The sequence below is a fragment of the Mixophyes fleayi genome, chromosome 11, assembly GCF_038048845.1.
Source record: "Mixophyes fleayi isolate aMixFle1 chromosome 11, aMixFle1.hap1, whole genome shotgun sequence".
NCBI classification, from domain to species: Eukaryota; Metazoa; Chordata; class Amphibia; order Anura; family Limnodynastidae; genus Mixophyes; species Mixophyes fleayi.
Genome location: NC_134412.1, coordinates 48,021,702 through 48,043,340, shown reverse-complemented (window position 1 = coordinate 48,043,340; position 21,639 = coordinate 48,021,702). Strand labels below are relative to the sequence as shown.

The following is a 21,639-nucleotide window of genomic DNA, read 5'->3' as shown; positions in this document are numbered from 1 at the left end:
AGAGACGAGTAGCCTGCGGGTTGCAGGGTTGGATAACTCTGGAAAGGTGGTGAGACAAGTATCCTGCGGGTTGCAAGGTTGGATACCACTGGAAAGGTGAAGAGACGAGTAACCTGCGGATTGCAGGGTTGGATACCTCTGGAAAGGTGGTGTGATGAGTAGCCTGCAGGTTGCAGGGTCAGATACCTCTAGAAAGGTGGTGAGATGGGTAGCCTGTGGGTTTTAGGGTCAGATACCTCTATAAAAGAGGTGAGATGAGTAGCCTGCGGGTTGCAGGGTTGGATACCTCTGGAAAGGTGGTGAGAAGAGTAGCCTGCGGGTTGCAGGGTCAGATACCTCTATAAAACTGGTGAGATGAGTAGCCTGCGGGTTGCAGGGTCAGATACCTCCATGAAGGTGTTTGGATGAGAAGCCTGGGGATTGCAGGGTTGGATACCTTTGGAAAGGTGGTGAGACGAGTAGCCTGTGGGTTGCAGGGTCAGATACCTCTAGAAAGGTAGTAAGATGCGTAGTCTGTGGGTTTTAGGGTCAGATACCTCTATAAAAGAGGTGAGATGAGTAGCCTGCAGGTTGCAGGGTTGGATACCTCTGGATAGGTGGTGAGATGAGTAGCCTGCGGGTTGCAGGGTCAGATACCTCTTCAAAACTGGTGAGATGAGTATCCTGCGGGTTGCAGGGTCAGATACCTCCATGAAGGTGTTTGGATGAGAAGCCTAGGGGTTGCAGAGTAAGATACCTCTGGAAAGGTGGTGAGATGAGTAGCCTGCGGGTTGCAGGGACAGATACCTCCATGAAGGTGTTTGGATGAGAAGCCTGGGGGTTGCAGAGTAAGATACCTCTGGAAAGGTGGTGAGATGAGTAGCCTGCGGGTTGCAGGTTTAGATACGTCTGGAAAGGTGGTGAGATGAGTAGCCTGCGGTTTGCAGGGTTGGATACCTCTGGAAAGGTGGAGAGATGAGTAGCCTGCGGGTTGCAGGGTTGGATATGTCTGGGAAGGTGGTGAGATGAGTAGCCTGTGGGTTGCAGGGTCAGATACCTCTATAAAACTGGTGAGATGAGTAGCCTGCGGGTTGCAGGGTCAGATACCTCTATGAAGGTGTTTGGATGAGAAGCCTGCGGGTTACAGGGTAGGATACCTCTGGAAAGGTGGTGAGATAAGTAGTCTGCGGGTTGCAGGGTTGGATACCTCTGGAAAGGTGGTGAGATGAGTAGCCTGCAGTTTGCAGGGTTGGATACCTCTTTAAAGGTGGTGAGACTCAGAAACCAGGTAATCCTTAAACACTTGAGAGCAGACAATAGGTAATGGTGGAAGTAAGCTGAACAGGTTACACTGAGAAGCAATGAGCTGTAGAGAGCAGAAGCACAGAGATCCACACAGGTGTATATCGTAGGAACCAGATAGAGGATTGTGTCTGCAGCAGTGGAATGAACAGCAAAACCACAAGGTCAGGTACACAGGTAAGAATAACCTGGGACATGAGTCAAAGGATTGCTTCCTATCAGGTTGAGTGACCTGATGATCTCGCCCAGACTGCTGGGCGAGGCTGTTTTATAAGGAGTAGTGGCAGGTGTGAATCATCCTGAGAAACGAACTTAGCTCAACAGGAAGAGAAACCGTTCAAGCAACACAGTGGCCCTTTGGTGGCATGGTGGTACTGCAGGCTAAATGTATCCAGAAATACCAACATAGCTCCTGGCAAACAGGAGCTGCAGGAGGCAGATCGTGACAACCGCAAGCGCTGAGTATGATCATACGTGACACGTGTGAGGCCATCATACAATATCAACAGGGACAATATATGATGGTTGTATGAAATACTCAGATTGTAAAAAAAAAATTCTCATTAAAATAACTTCTTAAATATAACTGTGAACAGATGAGCTTACTTTGCCACCAGGTCTGTTTGAGGAAGAAGGATGAAGGGATGTCCTTCCTGTACAGTTAATCTGGGCTTCTTTCTCACCGTCAGTAACCGACTGTTACTGACCACTTCTACTAGTCTATCATTGCCATGGAATAATTCATTGCATGGTAAAACAGGGTTCTTTTTATACAGCCTGTCCTGGCTGGAGGTAATCCAGGCTTTTGCCCCTTTCATGAATCCAGGTTCCTCTCCTTCCCTGATGCCTATGAGTCTACTGTGGTAGAAATTTACCTTTACCTCTTGCACCCAAAAATACCTCTAGGGACTCGGCCCCGGGGTCTGGCTCCAGGGAGAAGGCAGCCGCATCTCAGTGCAGCGTTCCCCAGCTCCCGCTACTTTGAGCTCCCTGAACTCCAGTACGAGTTTTAGTTGCCCTGGGCAGGGCTGGATTAGGGGAATGGAGGTCCCTGGGCTAAGGGGGCCTGCATTCCCCCGTGAGGACCCCCCCCGTGATCCGAGCTGCCCACGCCCCCTTCCCCGGCACTTACCTCCTTCTCCGGCGCGCTGTACGCTCTTTACTGAGGAGATCTCGTGAGAGTGAGACTCACGAGATCTCCTCAGTAAGGAGACTACAGCGCGCCGGAGAAGGACCGCAGTGAAAGTGCTCAGCAGCACTGATCGCGCTGGGGGCGCCCCCGCCCCCGACCGATCAATACTGCTGCTGAGCACTTTCAAGTGCCCCCTGGATGCCATAGGCCCCTGGGCTGTAGCCCAGTTAGCCCTATGGTTAATCCGGCCCTGGCCATGGGTCTCCTGGATATAGTTGATGTTACCTGTGGGGAGGGAGCGTCAGCAAATGACGGGAGGCGCAGGTTAGTAAAATTCTTGGGCATAGCTGAAGGGGAACACTGTCAGCAAGAGAGGGTTGGCAGATTTTAGCCCAAGGGACAAGATTCAACTTAGCAGCCTAATAGGAACATTCTAAAGGAAACAAAAATGCAGGTGACCAGAGTGATCCAGCCCAAGGTAGCCCACTATGGAATCGGCCCGGGGGCAGATGCCTCCCTGCACCCCAGCATAGCCTGCCCCGTCTGTCAGGCCAGTATACTGCATGATTTCCCCCCTGTGTGTCCTATAGAACAACTCCATAATTAAAGGTTCTGCTTGTACCCTGTTGTCAACTTGCATCCTCTTTTTACATGAGCTTGTATGCTGATTCTAGTATAGTGTGAGTCATGACCTTGGTGTATTCCGGCTCCTGTCCCCCTTTCTTTTCCCTCCTGCCAGTGTGTTGCCCTTGTTACTGGGTGAGTTGCTGCAGTCTGCTGGGTGAGAGGCAGTGTCTCCAAGGGATTCTCCACCATATCAAAAAGCCCTCTACTTAATAAAGACAAATGGCTGTGTAATAAAAATACATATGCAAATAGTATGATAACCATATATGCATGTATTGATTTTACATTACAACAATCTTTCTCTTACAGTTCCCATCGACAGTTGAGGAATGGCAAGTTTTCTCTGAAGAATTTGACAAACTGTGTAATTCCTCAAACTGACAGAATTATGCCACTCTCTAAAAGTGGTTCTTATCTCTACTATTACAAAGTATTGTTCAGTATTATCCTGATGGCCACATAGTGGATGCAAAATATGAATTTCTATTCATTGACATTGTAAAAAATGGCACAGTATCAGATGGTGGGGTATTGGAAACTGAAAAACAAAGCAGTGAATTTGCCAACACATGCCCAAACTAAATTGGGCCTTAATTTTGTATTTGTGACTGATAAAGCGCTTGAACTTCAAGCTATATTATAATTAGAGATGGGCGGGCTCGATTCCTCGAGATCCGAATCCATCCGAATTTTGCCTATCCGAGTCAGGCTCGGTACTCTCCCGCCCAATCGGAATCTAAATCGAGGCAAAACGTCATCATGACGTATTCGTATTTCTGAGCTCGGTTCTTGCGAGATTTGAAAAGCATAAATACCAGCCTCCACAGCAATCCATCGCCATTTGACAGAGGGAGAGAGCAGGGTTAGGTCAGAGGCTGTATTAGCGCAGGGACAGAGCAATAATTGTACACCTTATTCTTTCTATTATTCTTTCATTTCGAATCTATTCAATTCTATTATTAAATCAAATTCTATTAGGAATTGTTAGAGCAGGAAAAGAGGAGGATAGAGGAGGCTTATTTTGCAATTTTTTGCACTACAAGTGCTTTGGGGTCTCCCATATTCCCCAGTGTTTTAAACTAATTTTTCTGGCTGTCAAAAGTGATATTTTTCAGCAGTATTTCTAAAAACGTTTTGCACTACAAGTGCTTAGGGGTGTCCCATATTCCCCAGTGTTTTAGACTAATTTTTCTGGCTGTCAAAAGTGATATTTGTCAGCAGTATTTCTAAAATTTGTTTGCACTACAAGTGCTTTGGGGTATCCCATATTCCCCAGTGTGAAACAATAATTTTTCTGGCTGTCAAAAGTGATATTTGTCAGCAGTATTTGTAAAAAAAAATTGCACTACAAGTGCTTTGGGGTGTCCCATATTCCCCAGTGTGAAACAATAATTTTTCTGTCTGTCAAAAAAGTCATATTTGTCAGCAGTATCTATCTATCTAATACAATTTTTGGCACTACAAGTGCTTTGGGCTCATTAAAATGGATTCAAAGCAGTCCACATATGAGCAGAATCAGCAACCAGGTTCTGTCACCAGTCCTGATGGTAGTGTTCCCAGTACGTCATCTGGGAAAGGCAATGTAAAAGTACATCTTTTTAAATCAGGGAAAAAAGCACACACAAAATTTTTTTTTACCGTGTTGAAATGAAAAAGAAGTGTAACTGTGGAAAAGTTAAGTGCTGATGAAAAAAAATTGCCAACATGCCATTCTATACACGCATTGGCAAAGAAAGAATGAGGCCTTCGCCTTTCTCTATTAGTGGCAGACAGTGGCGGATCCTAGCAGGGGCTTGCTGTCGGCGGCTGCACACTATGTGCAGATCCATTCAGCAGAGAGAGTTAGGGAGAGAGTCCTGCCCAACTGCTCTGATTGACACAATCAGAGCAGCCGGGCGGGACTCTCTCCCTAACTCTCTCTGCTGAATCGCCCCCCCCTCCCTAAATCGCCCCCCAACAATTAACTTCTGGATCCACCCCTGGTGGCAGATCAAAAAATGTTACAGAGCCTTCTTCTTGTACGGTCACTCGTGAGCAAGCAAGACCAAGTAATTTGGAGTCTAAAAGTGGTGCACAACTACTGGTACGCGTCAAAGCCGAGCTGCATAAAAACAGTGAGGCATTAAAGGATAATGTATGCTGTGAATCAGAAATGACACCAATCCCTGTGGAGAGTCTATCCACCAGTGGTATGTCTAATCGGGAGCATTCTGTTAGTGTACCCATAAAGAAGGGTGCTAATAAGGATGTTGATGAGGATGAGGTTGTTTGTGTAAGTCCTGCACCAGTGGCAGCAGTTCTGGCACGTGAGAAGAAAAAGGCCATTGTCATGCCTGGGCATAAAACAAAAAAATCCACTTTTTATGTGTGGAATTATTTCTACCCAAATCCAGACAACAATTGTATAGCCATTTGTAGTATATGTCAAGCCACAGTCGAGGGAGGGACCTTAACCATCTTGGAACCTCGTCTATGTTACGCCATTTGACTAGAGTTCATGGCAAAGTGTTGGGAAAAGCTGAAAGTTCTTCCAAAAATATTACAAGCACTCCATCATCAGCTAGGACCCACATTCCGACGGCTACAAAATACACCCACAACACCATCCTCATCAATATCTTCAGTAGCGCTCGGAGTTAGCCCCGCATCCCTCTTAGTAAGGCTGGATGACTCCTGCACTATAAATGATTCCTCTGAAGAAAGCGTTAGTCCCACTGCTGCTGCTGTTGCTGCTGCTGCAGCTGCTGGGGGTGAATCATCAGCCCAGAAGAAGGCCAAGGAAAAGAGCAGTCCTACATTTCAACAATTAACTGTGAAACAATCATTTGCTAGGGGGACCAAATATGACAGCAGTCACCCAGTCGCCAAGCGAATCACAGACGCCATGGCTGCCATGTTAGTGCTAGATCTGCGTCCAATATCCACAATTAACGCAGCTGTTTTTTCCACAGTTAATTGAGGTTTTGTGTCTGCATTACAGAATTCCATCGCGGCATTATTTTTCCCATAAAGCTATTCCACAAATATACCAAAAATAGATTGCGCTGAAAAATGCCACTCTGCCCACTGTCCACTTAACCACAGATATGTGGATAAGTGGAAGTGGTCAAACCAAAGACTACATGACTGTGACAGCCCACTGGGTTGGTCGTTCACCTTCACCAGCAGGTTAAGCAGCAGCATGTACACCACAGGCAGGCCACTCTTTGTATCACCGGCTTCACTAACAGGCGTACAGCTGACAATTTGTTTTGCAAACTAAGAGATGTGATTGATACATGGCTTATACCACTTGGACTCTCCCCAGGATATGTCATTTCTGATAACGCCAACAATAGAGTGCGAGCATTACAGCTGGGTGAATTCAATCACATTCCCTGTTTTGCTCACACCATCAACTTGGTGGTGCAGAGCTTCCTACAAAATAACCGTGAGGTGCAGGAGATGCATTCGGTGGCCCATAAAATTTCAGGCCATTTCAGGCATTCTTCCACAGCATGTAGGAGATTGCAGCAGCTCCAAGAACAGTTTAACTTGCCCTGCCACCAACTTAAGCAAGAGGTGGTAACTAGGTGGAATTCCACCCTGTACATGCTTCAGAGGATGGAGGAACAGCGCAAAGCCATCCAAGCGTATTGCACAAGCCATGACATTGGGAAAGGAGGGGGGATGTATTTCACTCTTGCACACTGGGTAATCCTTTTAGTGCTGTGCAAGGTGCTGAAACCATTTGAAGTTGTGATGTGTGAAGTGAGTGCAGATTCTGCTAGCTTGAGCCAAGTCAATCCTTTAATTAGCCTTTAATTAGACTATTAGAAAAGCAGCTTGAGAAACTGAAGGAGGAGATTAAAGCAAGCAATTCTGCAAAGTATGTTGGCCTTGTAGATCAAGTACTTAATTTGCTTCACAATAATCCTCGAGTTATTAAGATCTTGAACTCGAATCAGTACGTTTTGGCCACTGTGCTTGATCCAAGGTTTAAGACCTAAATTGAGTCTTTGCTTCAAAATGAACTAGATGTGAACTTTTAAAAGGAGCTATTGCTCAGCAAGTTGTCCGCTGAACTGGATCTTGGCTTGACGTCGTGTCCTCCTTCAGTTTCTCATGCAGCTGCTGCTCGTAAAAAATTTAATTTTCAAAAAAGAAGCAGGGAAGACACAGGGGGCAGACTAGAGCTGTTTAACATCTGGGCTGGTTTGAAGGATTTTTCAAAGAAATGTGTGACCTTGCCCATAACTCCATCCAATATGAGTAATAACATGCAAAGGATGGTGCAGAATTATTTTCAAGAGGTAATTGATATGGAAATGTCAGACAGTCCCTTTCCTTACTGGGAAGAAAAGCAGGCCATTTGGTAACCCACATACAAACTTGCTTTGAAATACTTAAGCTGCCCACCCTCCAGTATAAACTCTGAACGAGTGTTCAGCACAGCTGGGAACTTAGTCAGTGATCATTGTAGAAGGTTACTTCCTAAAAAGTGGAGAAAATGATGTTTATAAAAATGAACTACATCTTCCACGAGGAAGGCCTTCACCATCTAAGACATCCAAGCACCAACTGTTCTCTAATGGCGGATTCAAGCGGCGATGAATTGATAGTCTGTGATGATGACGTACACACTGATGAGGGTGAGGATGAAGCTCAAGTTGATGACGATAACATCTTTTTTTTCTATTTAAGTGTAGGGTGCAATCTACCCCCAAAGAGGAAAGGGACTTGGGGCATTTCTATATCACGCACCATCTTGAAAGACTGCTGTTTGGGCAATTTCTCATTAAGGGTAGGGTGTCATACACAGACTGATCCCAAACTGGCTTTGTCCATTTCAATTAATATTGTACAGTCTATAACGGCTGAATTTTTGAGTATTTTCTACAAGTGGAGGGGGGCCTATAGAGACAGAAACCAAACTGCCATTGTCCATTTCAATTAATATTGTACAGTCTATAACGGCTGAATTTTTGAGTATTTTCTACAAGTGGAGGGGGGCCTAGAGAGACAGAAACCAAACTGGCTTTGTCCATTTCAATTAATATTGTACAGTCTATAACGGCTGAATTTTTGAGTATTTTCTACAAGTGGAGGGGGGCCTATACAGACAGAAACCAAACTGCCTTTGTCCATATCTTTACATATTTAACTATAAGTATAGGGTGTAATATACATCCAAAGACGATGGCTGCATAGATGGAGAGGAAGACAATCTGGTTTGTGTGTAGAATTAATGAAGGCCTACCAGGAATGAAACTGTTTATTTGACAATTTATTAGCTTTACAAATACATTACTTATTCAAGAAACAGGTGGAGCACTAAATTTGGTTATTTTATGCCCAAAAACATTGATTTTTAAACAAAATAGAAAAACAAAACCAAACAAAACCAAAACCAAAACACGCAATGGCTGTTTGGCAAAACCAAAACCAAAACATGACGGTAATCCGGATCCAAAACCAAAACCAAAACACAGGGATCAGTGAGCATCTCTAATTATAATATTATATAATATATATAAATTATAAAATATTATTATATTTTAAAACCTTACTCAAAAAAGCACTCACACCTGAAAGGAGAATATTCAATTACCGATTATCAAGAGGAAGGCAAGTAGTGGAGCTTTTGATAAATTGAGTAGAGAGTTTGGATTTTCCATACTGTCATTAATCTTCGTCCTGACAAAATAGACAATGTGGTGATGGCATGTTGTGTCTTACACAACTATGTAAGGCGGAAAAGCCCCAGTGTGAGCAGCCCAACTTCTACTTTGGAGCATACTGTAGAAGTTGAGGAAGTAACAGGGTTGACACTACTGGAGTCTTCTCAAATGAGAAATGCCAGTGAAAAGGCTAGGTTAAACAGGGAGGAGTACTTGCAATATTTTAATGGTGAGGGTGCCGTGTCCTATCAGAATGACATGTTATAATCAGGGCCCTCTTAACAACATTTTGGGCCCCCGGGCAAAGCCATGCACTGGGGCCCCTATATATATATATATATATATATACATATATATATATATATATATATATATAGGCCCTGCAGCCCAGGGGGGCCCGTCGGAGGCAGCGCAAGGAAAAAAAAAATGAAAATACTTACCTTGCGGTCAGCTGGCGATCCGTCTCCCTCCCTGGTCTCCTCCTCCGTCGCGCTCCGCAATGGATGTCGGGCGGGCATGACATGCACTGCGAGCGCCGCACGGAGGAGGAGACCAGGGAGGGAGCCGGATCGCCAGCTAACCGCAAGGTAAGTATTTTCATCTTTTTTTTTTTTCAGGTTTTTTTTTTTCTTGCGCTGCCTCTGACGGGCCCCCCTGGACTGCAGGGCCTCCGGGCACCTGCCCATTGTGCCCAATGGGAAAGACGACTCTGGTTATAATGTATTTACATTAAAATACTATGGTCTCATTTTTATTAAAGTTTAAATACTTAATTTTTGCATTACTTATTATGTGTTTACTTACTATGCCACTTGATGGTATCTCTTCGTCTTCTGGACAGGTGAGGAAGTGGACTTCTTTTGGGGCAAGTTGCCAGTGGATGGTCTGATCATTTCCTGGTTAGCTGAGAACCGAGGGGGTCAAATTACCACAACCTGGGTACATAGATATATTCAACTTCTACCCCAAATCTTTTTGAGGCATCCAGCTTATTGAGCTCCTTTCTGAACATAGTCCACATATTTTGGAACTTCCTTCTGGCTCAATCTGCAAGAGCCTCTGGATAATGGCTTCTGGTCAATAGGGAAGGCTCACCATCTCATCATAAGTCCTCAACCTCTTCTGACTGTTTGACTTTTGACTTGTTTTGCCACAAGCAGGGATGGGAAAATATGCCAAAATGAAATCCTTCATGTGCTCTACATTCTCCTCAGATGCCATGAATACATTTCTAAAATATATATAAAACATGTTTTGTAAAATTTCCATCCGCACAAACCTCATATCTAAGCAAAGTCTGGTGTAATAATGTACTTAAAGTACCAAAACATCAATCAAAAGTCTTAATGCTCAGTAATAACAACCATGGCACATGAACGCTAATAGCGAACAAATAGTAATAGCATAGGCTGGGACGGATGTCATGTGCCCCCCCGGGCCAGATGCACAAAATCCATTTTGGGTCGCTTGGTGGTCCAGTGGGAATGCGGTGCAGGCAGCCTATGCAGTCCATGCATAGGCGGACTGCATCACATAGTACTCAATGCGGCTGTGTCGTTCATTCATTCATAGAATATTGTACTACAGCTTGTAGTATAATATTCTATCAATGAATAATGCGGCCACATTAAATAGTGTGCGATGCCTGCATTGCTCCAATGACAGTGCTATAGGGGTCCTCCACTAGACTACGGGAACCCTGTACCACCAAATTACCCTCCTCACTGACTGCTGTGTGTGTTGTCATCATCACGTCCTAATGCTGTCAGTGAGGACCTGGACTGGGAGGAACTGCTGAGAAGAAACAAAGAGGATAGGAAGGTAAGTAAATTGGAATTGTGCAAAGGGAGACGATGTAATGAGGGGTGCAGTAATGAGGAGACAATGTAATGTGCAGTGCAGTAATGCAGGGGACAATGTAATCAGGGGTGCAGTAGTGAAGGGTACAATATAATATGGAGGACAATGTAATCAGGGTTTCAGTAATGAGGAAGGCAATGTAATGAGGGGCGCAGTAATAACGGGGACAATGTAATGAGCAGCACAGTAATGAAGGGGACAATGTAATGAGGGGGACAGTAATGAATGGTGCAGTAATGAGAGGGACAATGTAATGAGGTGCAGAGTAATGAGGGGCACAGTAATGAGAGGGATAATGTAATGATGGGCACAGTAATGAGAGGGACAGTAATGAGGGGGACAATGCAATGAGGGGCATAGTACTGAGGGGGACAATGTAATGATGGGCACAGTAATGAGAGGGGCAATGTATCGAGAGGCATAGTATGATGAGGGGCACAGTGTGTTAAACGTTAGTAATGAGGGGAACAATGTAATGAGGGGAACAGTATGATGAGGGGCACAGTGTGTTAAAATGCACAGTGTAATGAAGGGTAACGTGTAATACATGGGCACAGTGGGATGCAGGGGCACAATGTATTGAAGGGGGCAGTAGTGTTATGAAGGGGAGACAGTGTGATGAAGGGGGACAGTGTGATGAAGAGGGAATTTTGTGATGAAGGGGGCAGTAATATGATGATGGGACAGACATATCTGTTATTTGTTCCTCTTACTGTTGTAATTTTATAGCCATATAGGGCATGAGTCATTAAGGAAGGTAAGGCAAAAAAAAGGAGTAAATGTTCTTTGGGATGCACCATGTTAATCAATGCAAGGGGTGCAAATTAGTTTATTATTTTGCACATCAGTTAAATATTGGCTGTTTTTTCATCTAGCACACAAATACGTAATAGCTTGATTTGTACACTAAAATTTAAAGTTGATCTAGGACATGCCCTACCATAACTATAAATCTGTCTCCACATGTTACATTTACCTCCCCCTCCAATGCAACATGGTTTTGACCAGATACAAAGTTACTCCTTTTTTGTGCTTACTCTCCTTAATGACGCAGGCCCATAGTATATATATATATATATATATATATATATATATATATATAGAGAGATATATATATATATATATATATATATATATATATCCAGGTATAATCAGCTTGGTGCTGAGAGGTGCTGTAAGGTGAAGATATATAAAAAAAAGTGCAATATAAAAAAAAATGCAATATAAAGTGAGTTTTATTTTTTGTTGCATTATTTATTTTCATTATTTAAGATTAAGTAACATTAAAATATTAAATAGCATATTTTTTATATTGATAAATATATATTGTACCGAAAACCACCCTGTAAGGATGGGCCGCTACTTATGGACCAGTGCTGTGGCGGGCCGGGCTAAAATCTGCCAGCCAGGCCCTGTTTGGACAGGTCTATTGAAAGACTCCCCCATTTTCCCCACCCATCATTTTCTGTGGATCCCCTGTTTGCATGTAGGACAGGCCTGTACTTGTTTTATTCAGTAAATACTAGGTAGAATTTAGTATGTCACTGTTTGCTTTCAGCTCTTTCAATGAGCAGCATGAAAAGTGTTTGTAATCAGGGTCATTCCCAAGGTAACAGGGACTCAACAGCCATGTGAGACACAACGGCTCCTCTTACAGGAGTGAGGAAGAAAACAGACACAGGAGAAATAGAGAGCGAAAGACACACACATAAAGCAGAGGACAGTTAAAAAAAGAGCGTTAAGATATACCAAAATGATTAAGTGAGTTATTCTGAAATATTGAGGACTGAAAGAAGGATTATAATTCAAGAAAGCAAAGAGAAAATAGCTACACTTATGAGAAAGAGGTCTTACTGGGCAAACAAGAGACAACAATCAAGAGAGGTACAAAACAGCTATAAGAAAACTAACTGAATGCCAGAAACAGGCCCCAAAGGGAAATAGACAACAGTAAGGGTAAAAGGGTAGTCCTTCAATTGAGGTTTGACAAAACTTGAACAAGAAAGAAAAGTGTTTAGGAAGAAAATGAAAAATTCAGAGCAGAAGTTTTAAAGAGATGGGGACAAGAACAAAATTACATAAAGAAAGACCAGCATCAAGAGAAGAAAAGAGATAACAAAGGAAACCACATAGGTGGCAAAGCGTGAAGAAAAGACAGTTTTCTATTTTCAGGAAATTAATGTGGCTATGGGACTGAAAAGGAGGCCTAGGACAGAGTGAAGGGAAGCGGTGAGTGTCTTTGTACTGTGGATGAAATATTTATCTTCTAGTTTTACACTTCTCACACTGGAAGCACTTGTCATCAGTACCAAGGTTGTTTAACCTTACAATACATAAACACTAGAACATCATATCTCAGAACTGTCCCTTTTTCATAAGGACATTCCCACTTTTTTAACCCAAATACCACAGTCTCCCTTTCTTTTAAAAATATTCTGCTTTTGGGACAGGATTGTATATACTAGCATTGACTCTGAATTTTTTTTGTTTATGTTATGTTGTTTGTAGCTTTGTAAATCTATTTATGAATATTAGGGTACAAAACCTTAGGGTTCAGGAAGGGAATGGCTGCCTGCAAAGGATGCCAGGAGTTATAATTTGTAGTCACTGTGCCGGTAGTGAAAATACTAGATTCAAAATTAGTAAGATAATAACACAATATGCACATATAAAAAATAAGATTTGAAAGGGATAAATTACATAATCCAGTGCATACAGCTAAAATTAATATTTTTAAGGTATATTCTTAATTATGCAGGTGATGTGTATTCTACAGATGGCATGTAAATAAGTATCAAAACCCTTCTAATATGGCAATTATTGTTTTTATAGATTTCTGATTACATGTATTATTATGTAATGGGAGAGATACATCGAAATGTTGCAATATAGAATTACATTTAAAAAAATAAAGCGATGGAGACCACATGTTTCTTAATAATATATTTGCTGCTGTAACATTGCTAAAATATATGATATAAAAGTTTACTCTAGAAAGATTAATATTAACAATCATTTTAGCGTGATGATGATGAAGAGAGCTTGGCTCCTTGACTGTGGTGCTAGTGAAGGGTTAAAAAAGTCAACATAAACAGAAAAACTGTGTCCCAAGAATTTGAAAGTAATATTCTGTCAAAGACCCTTTCAGAAATGTATTGTTACAAAAAATATATCAGTAAATAAATAGTGCAGTCCAAGTTTCTGTGGGAAGGACACATTCCAGTGTCATTAAAGGAACAAAGGAACGCATACTTTTTATTTAATGGTTTATTGAAAGTCTCAGAGCAATACAATGCAGATACGCATTATCGACAAAGTGCGTAACACATTTGTTTATAGCAATAAAAAAGTATATATATCACCAAATTAGCAAAAAAAACTGATAGCAAAGAGATATGCAGACAATGACAACAACTGTCTTTGGGTTTTTGTGTTGCTTTTAAGAAACTTACTTACAGGGTAATTGTGACTGGATCACTTATAAATAACTTATGGTATAAATTTAATTAAAGGAAATAGTGCAGGGCGCTTATTTATATAATTGCAAATGTACTTATTTTTGATATTGTGTGTATTTTGGTAAAGGAAATATCTTTATTTCTGAAACCAGGGGTAGAAATTAGTTTTTTGTTTTAACTTTCCTACAGGAAATGCATTATTTTTGAAGTATATATCTGATGCAATAAGCCTTTATAAGGAAGTCTTTATGTATTTTGGTAGGGAAATGACTTGTTTGGGGTTTTGTAACTTTTCTTTGGGAATGTGCATTCTGCAACCGTCTGAAGAAAGGACCCATGTTAATCTCATGTTAATAAGACCTTTTGATGCACCTGAAGGCACAGGAATGTTTAATTAGTCTTGCTGTTAGATTTCCTGTGTCTAAAACAAGATGCAGGAAATCACAGAAAATTTTAGGATATCACAGATAAGTGTAAATATTGATAGCTTAGCATTGCATGTAAATCCATGTTTGGGTAAACATATTGCATCCTGATTCTAAAAATAGCTCAGACCTCAGGGGACTGGCTTACCCTGTGAGGCTGTGTCCAAAAACTACATAAAAAGCACTGCTTTGTATTGAAAATTGTTCTTCTTGTTTCATCTGACCTGCTCACTGGTACCTTCAACCAGGGTGAGCAAATAAACATGACTTGCTTCAAAGACCTGCTTTGAAACTTCTCTATACCTGTGACCTACAAATTAGACCCAATACTAATCCATCCCCGGCTGTTCTGAGATTTCGACCCAGCTTTCCATTACCACCGCTCTGCCCGTTATCCAGCAGCTCTGGTCAGTGTGATAGACCAGGGGAGATCCATCCACAGCAACCCTGATCCATAGGAAGAGGTCAGGGGTACCAGCCCAGGTACATCAGTAACGGGGTACACAAGCAGCGTCAGTTACCCAGAGGAAACCAGGTACTGGATGCCGGTAAAGAGTCCAGTGGTGGCAGCATTTATAAGTCCCTCCTACTGCGGTTAGAGGGCACATTTGGCATAATGAAAGGGAACGGTGGCAAAGTGAGCCCAGCCGGTTCCCAGCAACAACAGACAAGATACATAGGCGGTCCATCGTGTCACAGATTTCTGGTGGCAAGCGGTGGGATAACCACAGGCGGTTTTTCATACACCAGTCTGGAGAGCCGAGTTTTTCAGGAGAGGAATAACTGCAGCCAGGTGAACGCACAGGATGTTACGGGCCGCTGCGGTACTCACAGCCGCCGCGGCTCACTTCTGGTGACCTCTGGCGTCCCGGCCGTCACCTTGACGATTGGGACGTCATTTCCGGTTCCTGCCCGGCCGTTGCCAAGGCCGCCTCTCGTGTAGTGCCGCGTCCCGGCAGTGCTGGAAGCCTGGCGCATGCGCGCAAACAGGTACAGCCTGTGGGCTGATTAATGTAATTATCTGCAGGGGGCTGTGTATGATTCTGATTGGTGGACTTTGGTATTTAAGGCAGTGAGGTCTGCAGCCTCACTGCCAGTTATAGCTTTGCTATTATAGTTCTGCTGACCTGCTTTGCTCCTTGTTCCTGTCCTGTGGATATTCTGTCGGATTTCTCGTGTATGACCCCTTGCTTGGATTTGGACCCTGCCTGCTCTCTTGTGACCCTGACCCTTCTGGCTTGTACTTTGGACTCTGCTTCGATGCCCGCAACCCTGACCTCTGGCGTGTTTACTGACTATCCTGCTTGCCTGTGACCCTTGACCTTGACTACCGTACAGCCAGTCCAAGTGGGACCCTGCAGGAAGAAGGACTGAGAGACTCAGGGGCATCAATAACTGTAGTGAGCCCCTATCTTATTAATCCTGCTGCTGTACTGTGCTGTAATCTACTCTACACCATAGTAGAGACATCTGAGGAGAGAGACCCAGAAAGATCATCGGGTTGCCCCCTATGTAGATGAAAGAGGAAGAAGATGAAGCTAAACAACTGTATCAACTGGAAGAGGCATCTAAAGATAATAATTTGTGGGATTACACTGTGGGGAGTCACACCTAAAGCTGCTGATTTTACATTGACCCAAATTTTGTAACCAGTGGGGAGGACCACTGTATGCATTGCACCAATTAGTATTTGCTAAGACTGGGAATGCCCAGGCCACCAGAAGCATATAGTCTTTGCAGAATAAAAGCTTAAATATGAGGCTTTATCGAGACCAAAGAAATTGCATCATTGTTTTTTGGTGAAAGGACTGCAGTGGGTTTGAAAGAGGTACAGAAGTCTTGGTAATATATTATTCATCTTGATGGAGGTAATGTGGCAAATCCAGGAAATAATCCTATTATTCAATATAGTCAAATCTGTATTCATGCAGAGGGAGGATACCTTGCTTGGTAGAGGGTATCAAGTCCTGGGGCCTAATTCATTAAGGAGGTTAAATTAAGAAGTTTCTTATTTAAGTCACCTGGACAAAACCATGCTACAATGCAAGGAGTTTTCTGGTTTGCACATAAGTTAAATACTGACTGTTTTTCATGTAGCACACAAATATCAACTTTAAATTTCAGTGTACAAATAAGCTATCAAGTATTTGTGTGCTACATGAAAAAACAGTCAGTATTTAACTTATGTGCAAAACAGAAAACTAATTTTCACCCCTTGCATTGTAACATGGTTTTGTGCATGAGACTTAAATAAGAAACTTCTTAATTTAAGTTCTTTAATGAATCAGGCCCCTAGTCAGGAAATCTAGTGATTCTTATTTTTTGTCTTGTTGGCCTGCAACTTGAAAGGAAAATTTGACTATAACAGGTTTTTTTCTTTGCCTGTGGAGGACAGAAGATATCTAAAATTTCCATTTGGAATATTAATATTTAGTTATTTTACTTTATATATTGTAAGACTTTTTTCAAATTTGTCATATATTTTACTTCCCTAACTTAGCTGCCCCACCACAAAAAGCTACATAGTAGAGAATCTCACAGTGCAGCATTTTCTTTTTTCCCATTTCAGTTGAAGGAATACAATTCTATTGGACGAATTAGGCAAAGAGAAGGTAGTCATTGCTAAGAAAGGATGATTGCTGCTAATTTTGTAAAGCTGTGCTAAAACTATATTTGGTTTTCCAGAACAAGGTTAATGATGTGGTGGAGAGTGCACAATTTTAGAGTTACAGTCATGTCTACTACATAAAAACACTAGCATTTTGCACCAGCTCAGACCTGTTGAGTTGAGGACTTGATCAATAGTTTTAATAGGGCTCATTTTGCACCTTCCAGCTCCATTTCAGAGGAAAAATACATTGATCTACATCATACTTGCCAACTCTCCCGGAAAGTCCGGTAGACTCCCGAAATTCGGGTCAGTCTCCCAGGCTCCTGGGCGAGCTGGCATTTCTCCCTCATCCTGGATTTCACAGAGAATCGCTTCCCGCGAAACCGTAATTTACGTCACGGGGGCGGGGCCAAAATGACGCGATTGGCCTCGCCCCGCCCCCTCCCGCCCTCCAGTCACACCCCCTCTCCCGGAAACAAGTTTCCGGGAGTTGACAAGTATGATCTACATATTAAAATGTTCACCAATTATGGCTCTGCATATCACAATTGGCACCAAATATAGCTCTGCATATCAGACTTGGCACCAGATAGGACACTTCATATCAGACCTAGCACCACATATGTGTTAGGCAACCTGTGTCTCTTCAGCTGTTATGGGACTACAAGTCCCAGCATGCTATCTATAATTCCTCACTTACAGGAGAGAAGTTTAGGGGAACAGGGCATAACATATGGACTCCACTGTTCTCTTGGATTTTATGGTGACCTGGCCTGTCTGTGTGAGAAGATCCTGTCACTCCCTTTACCACATTGAGGGTTGGATTGGGAACTAAAAGTGACCAAGTCACTCCCATTGCCACATTCAGGGTTGGATTGGGAACTAAAATTGGCCCTGGAAAATATTCTCATGTTGTAGGCATGGCCAAATTGGTAAGAGGCATGCAATGTACGCACACCACTCTCCAGGGGTGGATGCCACCACACCACCACTATGCAAGAGGCATATCTATCACTCTATACCATTGAAGGATATCAGACAGCCCTCCGAGACTTTACCTGCAGCCCCCTGCTGCTTCCAGATTTATTCTAAGATTTGTTTGGCATAGTTTGTAATACTTATTTTTTATCTTACATAAAAATACCTGATGACAGAGATAGTTGTCTCTTTCTTTAATTAGATATTGTTTCAACTTATTACTGAGATTAAGGGTAATGTGCGGCCCTTTTAAAGGTTAGAGGACCAACCATGCTGCCCCTGAAGTATATCAGGTTGCCCATCATTGGTTTAGACAGTGTTAAGTCACCCTACAACCCCTTCAAATTCAAATACACTGGTAATGCTCTGCGCTCTCTGTTAGGCTGAAAGTTTGATAACAAAAATTCTCACATGATAACAGTATTAGGAAATTTATCACGATAACATTATGTATCCATAGATTGTAAGCTTGCGAGCAGGGCCTTCTCACCTCTTTGTCTGTTTTACCCAGTTTGTTTATTAGTTTATTACGTTTGTCCCCAATTGTAAAGCGCTACGGAATATGTTGGCGCTATATAAATAAATGATGATGATGATGATGATGTATTGTGATAAATATCTGATTGGCATCTATATAGCACAGAGATCCTTCTAGTGACCCCTGTACAATACAGAGAGTATTTTAGTGACCCCTGCACAATACAGAGAGCTGTCTAATGACCCCTCAACAATATAGAGAGCCTTTTAGTGACCACTGCACAATACAGAGAACCTTCTAGTGTCCCCTGCAAAATAAAAAAAAGCTGTCTTGTGACCACTGCATAATAAAGAGAGAGCGTTTAAATGGCCACTGCACAATTAAGAGAGCCTTTTAGTGACCTCTGCATAATATAGATGATTTGTACTTTATACTGATGTAAAAGACTGATATTGTGAGCTACTGTGTTTGTAGTGGTAGGACAGTGATTGTGCATGCAGGTATTAATAGTGTAGTTATATTGCATACTTGCCTACCTTTGGCAAGTAGTATCTGGGAGAGGGGCGTGTCTAGAGGTCTGGAGGGTGCGGAGCACTGTGATGCGATTCACCACGAATTGCGTCATTTTAGCCCCGCAATTGTGGGATGTGGGAGATTTGCCAGCTCTCCCGGGAGTCCTCGAGACCGACCCGAATTTCGGGAGTCTCCCGAGTCTCCCGGACAACCAAGAGAGTTGGCAAGTATTTTATATTGTATGTTGGGAGGGTAGTGCAGTGAGAGTTATTACTGGGAGTAATAGTTTACTGATGGTGGATGATGTGAATTGTAGTGAAGTAACAGTAAGGAGGACGCATAATATAATTTTAATGCCCCTGCAAAGCAGCCAGCAGCATCTTACATGTGAAAATGCTGAAAATGTTGACTGCTGTTTCCCCATGTCACTGTTACGCTGAGAGTGTGCTGCTTGGCTCTGTCACAGCCAAGCACTACACTCCCAGTTTGAGGAGTCAAGTATGCTGTCCCCACCTCCCACCTGTCAAGGTAAGAACCAGGGGGGGCTAGAGATGCTTCCAAGTCGGAGGGCACCATCTGTGTCCCCTGGGCTTGCACTGGCCATGCATGTGAAACGATGTATCCATGTGTTGCACAGACAGGGCCAGCGGAATGCAGTAAGCAGGGTAAGGAAGGCGGGGGTGGCACCGAGACTGAGCGGCGCTCCTCCCGCCTGCCATCCCCGCTTGTTCACCAGTACAAAAAAAAAACTAGAAGAAAAAAAAACGAGTGCACCGACGCCCTCCGCCCCCTCACCTCTATTCCCTTCTTCCTGGCAGTGTTGGGCGTGACTTCATCACGTCCCAACACTGTCAGTGAGGAGCGCGCAGAGAGGAATAGCACACTGAGCCAAGAACAGAAGACAGAAAAGACAGAAGAATGTCATAGAAAGGTAAGTAAATAACGGAGGTGACAGCAAGGTTGAAAAAGAGGGGGGACAAGGTTGAAAAAGAAGAGGGCAGGTTACAGCAAGGTTGAAAAAGGAGAGTGGGGGACAGCAAGGTTGAAAAAGGAGAGGGGGGACAGCAAGGTTAAATAAAGAGAGGGGAGACAGCAAGGTTGAAAAAGGAGAGTGGGGACAGAGTGTAGTGGAAGAGAGGGGAGTAGCAATGTGGATGAGGAAAAGGGTCAGTTTGTGATGGAGGAGAAGGGGCAGCGTGTGGTTGAGGAGAGGGGGGGCAGCATGTGATAAGGGGGCACTGTGTGATGAAGGCAGGGGGGAACCATGTGATGGAGGGGGCACAACCAAACTAATTTTCCAAATATGTAAAATCTTATTACAAAGAATACATATTCTTCATTTATATTATTTTGTAAAGCAATTCATGTTTTCTGTTTACTGTATTATATATATTAATCTCTTTATTAAAGTGTATGATATGATTTGTGTTAAAAGAAAAAGCATTATTGAATGAACAAAAAAATTCTAAAAGAGGAAGGCGCAAATTTATTCTTTGCAGGGGGCACCCAACATGCTAGCACCGGCCCTGTGTACAGACCTGTATGCGACTTACTGAGGCGGGGGGAGGCTGTCATAAAAGGAGAACAGGGAGTAGGAGAAAAGGAGAGGGATTCTGTCACATGGGGAGGGAGATACAGGTTTTCATTACCTTAGGTAAGGGAGAAAGAAACAAAGATGGAGGCTGCAGGGAAGACAAAAGGGTGTACATCATGTGTTCTGTATCACAAAGCGGAGCATATACACTATATGGACAAAGGTGTTCGGACAGGGGCTATAATGACATTGTAGTCAAATAAATATACTTTAATATGGTGTTGGTCCCTCTTTTGCAATGATAACAGGACTTTCCACAAGCTGTTGGAGTGTTTCTGTGGGAATTTGTGCCCATTCATTCTGTAGAGCATTTAAGAGATCAGGCACTGATGTTGGACGAGAAGGCCTGGCTTGCAAACTTCATTCCAGTTTATCCCAAAGGTGTAGCATGGGGTTGAGGTCAGGGCTCTCTGTAGGGCAGTCAAGTTCTTCCACAATTAACTCATCAAGCCATGTCTTTATAGTCCTTGCTTTGTGCACTGGGACATAGTCATGCTGGAATAGAAAAGGACCTTATCCAAACTGTTGCCACAAAGTTGGGAAGCATTGCATTGTCCAAAATGACTTGGTATGCTGAAGCATTAAGATTGCCCTTCACTTGAGATAAGGAGCCTAGCCCAAACCGTGATAAACAGCCCCATACCATTATCTCTCCTCCACCAAACTTCACAGTTGGCATAATGCAGTCAGACAAGTAACGTTCTCTCGGCATCTGTCAAAACCAGACTCTCCCATCTGACTGCCAAACAGAGAAGCGTGATTCATCACTCCACAGGACAAGTTTCCACTGCTCCACAGTCCAGTGTCGATGTGCTTTACACCACTCCATCTGACGCTTGGCATTGGTCTTGTGATGTGAGACTTGAATGCAGCTGCTCAGCCATGGAAACCCTTTCCATTAAGCGCCCGCCGCACAGTTTTTGTGCTTACATTATTGCCAGTGGAAGTTAGGAACGCTTCAGCTATGGAATCAGCAGAGTGTTGGTGGCTTTTACGCACCATACGACTTGTTGACCCCGATC

The 21,639-nt window shown here is 43.1% G+C and overlaps 1 protein-coding gene across 2 annotated transcripts in view; it reads left to right on the top strand.

Moving 5' to 3' along the window:
* Positions 1–21,639, top strand: part of USP2 (ubiquitin specific peptidase 2) — a 94,959-nt gene that overhangs the window by 24,311 nt on the left and 49,009 nt on the right. Inside the window, exon 1 of one of the 2 annotated variants that reach the window (XM_075191184.1) lies at positions 12,533–12,789. The exons of the other annotated variant lie outside the window; for it this stretch is intronic. The gene's annotated coding sequence lies outside the window, so the exon portion shown is untranslated. Of the gene's footprint in view, positions 1–12,532; positions 12,790–21,639 lie in introns of those variants that run through there. 2 annotated transcript variants of the gene reach the window in all.